The following is a 4,328-nucleotide window of genomic DNA, read 5'->3' on the forward strand; positions in this document are numbered from 1 at the left end:
TTAAAAAAATGAAGTGCCCTTGTAACAGATGAGTTCTCGTCCGAAACCCTGATACTCCGAAAGAGATTGTCCAGTTTCTACACAAATTGCGTCCAGATTTTGCTGTAACCCTCTACTCTTTAGCACGTGCATTGTGGGTGAAACGATGATACCATGCCAAGTTTCAACCTTTTCAGAGATCATTTTGTAGTGATTTTCAATTTCACGATCATTTAGCTCTCTAAACAAATCGGTAAATGACTGAAAAAATAGCAAATGATGTTAGCAAGTGTTGAAAATTGATGACGTCGCTTTGAATGGTGCATAGGAACGCAAAAAAGTCTGGAGTTCAAATAAGTTTAAAAAAAATGAAGTGCCCGTGTAACAGATGAGTTCTTGTCCGAAACCCTGATACTCTGAAATAGATTGCCAGTTTCTACATGAAGTGCGTCTGGTTTTTCCCGTAACCCTCTCTACTCTTTTTCACATGACATGTGGGTGCAATGATGATATCATGCCAAGTTTCAACCTTTTCAGAGTTCATTTTGTAGTGATTTTCAATTTCACGGTCATTTAGCTCTCTAAATAAATCGATAAATGACTGAACAATAGCAAATGATGTCAGAACGTGTTGAAAATTGATGACCTCGCTTTGAATGGTGCATACGGAACGCAAAAAAGTCTAGAGTTCAAATAAGTTTTAAAAAAATGAAGTGCCCGTGTAACCAACGAGTTCTCATTCGAAACCCTAATACTCCGAAAGAGATTGTCCAGTTTGTACACGAAGTGCGTCTAGTTTTTGTCGTAACCCTCTCTACTATTTTGCACATGCCATTTGGGTGAAATGATGTTACCATGCCAAGTTTCAACATTTTTAGAGTTCTTTTTGTAGTGATTTTCAATTTCAAGTTCATTTAGCTCTCTCAATAAATCGGTAAATGACTGAAAATAGCAAATGATGTTAGAAAGTGTTGAAAATTGATGACGTCGCTTTGAATGGTGCATAGGAACGCAAAAAAGTCTGGAGTTCAAATAAGTTTAAAAAAATGAAGTGCCCGTGTAACAGATGAGTTCTTGTCCGAAACCCTGATACTCCGAAATAGATTGCCAGTTTGTACATGAAGTGCGTCTGGCTTTTGCCGTAACCCTCTCTACTCTTTTTCACATGCCATGTGGGTGAAATGATGATATCATGCCAAGTTTCAACCTTTTCAGAGTTCATTTTGTAGTGATTTTCAATTTCACGGTCATTTAGCTCTCTAAACAAATCGGTAAATGACTGAACAATAGCAAATGATGTCAGAACGTGTTGAAAATTGATAACCTCGCTTTGAATGGTGCATACGGAACGCAAAAAAAGTCTGGAGTTCAAATAAGTTTAAAAAAAGAAAGTGCCCATGTAACCGATGAGTTCTCGTCCGAAAGCCTGATCCTCCGAGAGAGATTGTCCAGTTTGTACACGAAGTGTGTCCAGTTCTTGCTGTAACCCTCTCTACTATTTTGTACATACCATGTGGGTGAAATGATGATACCATGCCAAGTTACAACCTTTTCACAGATCATTTTGTAGTGATTTCCAATTTCACGGTCATTTAGCTCTCTAAACAAATCGGTAAATGACTGAAAAATAGCAAATGATGTCAGAACGTGTTGAAAATTGATGACGTTGCTTTGAATGGTGCATACGGAACGCAAAAAAGTCTGGAGTTCAAATAAGTTTAAAAAAAATGAAGTGCCCATGTAACAGATGAGTTCTCGTCCGAAACCCTGATACTCCGAAAGAGATTTTCCAGTTTGTACACGAAGTGTGTCCAGTTTTTGCTCTAACCCTCTCTACTATTTTGTACATACCATGTGGGTGAAATGATGATACCATGCCAAGTTTCAACATTTTCAGAGTTCATTTTGTAGTGATTTTCAATTTCACGGTTATTTAGCTCTCTAAATAAATCGGTAAATGACTGAAAATAGCAAATGATGTCAGAAAGTGTTGAAAATTGATGACGTCGCTTTGAATGTTGCATTCGAAACGCAAAAAAGTCTGGAGTTCAAATTAGTTTAAAAACTGAAGTGCCCGTGTAACAGATGAGTTCTCGTCCGAAACCCTGATACTCCGAAAGAGATTTTCCAGTTTGTACACGAAGTGCGTCCAGTTTTTGCTGTAGCCCTCTCTACTATTTTGTACATACCATGTGGGCGAAATGATGATACCATGCCAAGTTTCAGCATTTTTAGAGTTCATTTTGTAGTGATTTTCAATTTCACGGTCATTTAGCTCTCTAAACAAATCGGTAAATGACTGTAAAATAGCAAATGATGTTAGAAAGTGTTGAAAATTGATGACGTCTCTTTGAATGGTGCATAGGAACGCAAAAAATATCTGGAGCTCAAATAAGTTTAAAAAAATGAAGTGCCCTTGTAACAGATGAGTTCTCGTCCGAAACCCTGATACTCCGAAAGAGATTGTCCAGTTTCTACACAAAGTGCGTCCAGATTTTGCTGTAACCCTCTACTCTTTAGCACATGCATTGTGGGTGAAATGATGATACCATGCCAAGTTTCAACCTTTTCAGAGATCATTTTGTAGTGATTTTCAATTTCACGATCATTTAGCTCTCTAAACAAATCGGTAAATGACTGAAAAAATAGCAAATGATGTTAGAAAGTGTTGAAAATTGATGACGTCGCTTTGAATGGTGCATAGGAACGCAAAAAAGTCTGGAGTTCAAATAAGTTTCAAAAAAATGAAGTGCCCGTGTAACAGATGAGTTCTTGTCCGAAACCCTGATACTCCGAAATAGATTGCCAGTTTGTACATGAAGTGCGTATGGTTTTTCCCGTAACCCTCTCTACTCTTTTTCACATGACATGTGGGTGCAATGATGATATCATGCCAAGTTTCAACCTTTTCAGAGTTCATTTTGTAGTGATTTTCAATTTCACGGTCATTTAGCTCTCTAAATAAATCGGTAAATGACTGAACAATAGCAAATGATGTCAGAACGTGTTGAAAATTAATGACCTCGCTTTGAATGGTGCATACGGAACGCAAAAAAGTCTAGAGTTCAAATAAGTTTTAAAAAAATGAAGTGCCCGTGTAACCAACGAGTTCTCATTCGAAACCCTAATACTCCGAAAGAGATTGTCCAGTTTGTACACGAAGTGCGTCTAGTTTTTGTCGTAACCCTCTCTACTATTTTGCACATGCCATTTGGGTGAAATGATGTTACCATGCCAAGTTTCAACATTTTCAGAGTTCTTTTTGTAGTGATTTTCAATTTCAAGTTCATTTAGCTCTCTCAATAAATCGGTAAATGACTGAAAATAGCAAATGATGTGAGAAAGTGTTGAAAATTGATGACGTCGCTTTGAATGGTGCATAGGAACACAACAAAGTCTGGAGTTCAAATAAGTTTAAAAAAATGAAGTGCCCGTGTAACAGATGAGTTCTTGTCCGAAACCCTGATACTCCGAAATAGATTGCCAGTTTGTACATGAAGTGCGTCTGGTTTTTGCCGTAACCCTCTCTACTCTTTTTCACATGCCATGTGGGTGAAATGATGATATCATGCCAAGTTTCAACCTTTTCAGAGTTCATTTTGTAGTGATTTTCATTTTCACGGTCATTTAGCTCTCTAAACAAATCGGTAAATGACTGAACAATAACAAATGATGTCAGAACATGTTGAAAATTGATAACCTCGCTTTGAATGGTGCATACGGAACGCAAAAAAAGTCTGGAGTTCAAATAAGTTTAAAAAAAATAAAATGCCCATGTAACCGATGAGTTCTCGGCCGAAAGCCTGATCCTCCGAGAGAGATTGTCCAGTTTGTACACGAAGTGTGTCCAGTTTTTGCTGTAACCCTCTCTACTATTTTGTACATACCATGTGGGTGAAATGATGATACCATGCCAAGTTACAACCTTTTCAGAGATCATTTTGTAGTGATTTCCAATTTCACGGTCATTTAGCTCTCTAAACAAATCAGTAAATGACTGAAAAATAGCAAATGATGTCAGAACGTGTTGAAAATTGATGACGTTGCTTTGAATGGTGCATACAGAACGCAAAAAAGTCTGGAGTTCAAATAAGTTTAAAAAAAATGAAGTGCTCATGTAACAGATGAGTTCTCGTCCGAAACCCTGATACTCCGAAAGAGATTTTCCAGTTTGTACAAGAAGTGTGTCCAGTTTTTGCTGTAACCCTCTCTACTATTTTGTACATACCATGTGGGTGAAATGATGATACCATGCCAAGTTTCAACATTTTCAGAGTTCATTTTGTAGTGATTTTCAATTTCACGGTCATTTAGCTCTCTAAATAAATCGGTAAATAACTGAAAATAGC

This window comes from Triticum aestivum, chromosome 3A (assembly GCF_018294505.1).
Source record: "Triticum aestivum cultivar Chinese Spring chromosome 3A, IWGSC CS RefSeq v2.1, whole genome shotgun sequence".
NCBI lineage: Eukaryota > Viridiplantae > Streptophyta > Magnoliopsida > Poales > Poaceae > Triticum > Triticum aestivum.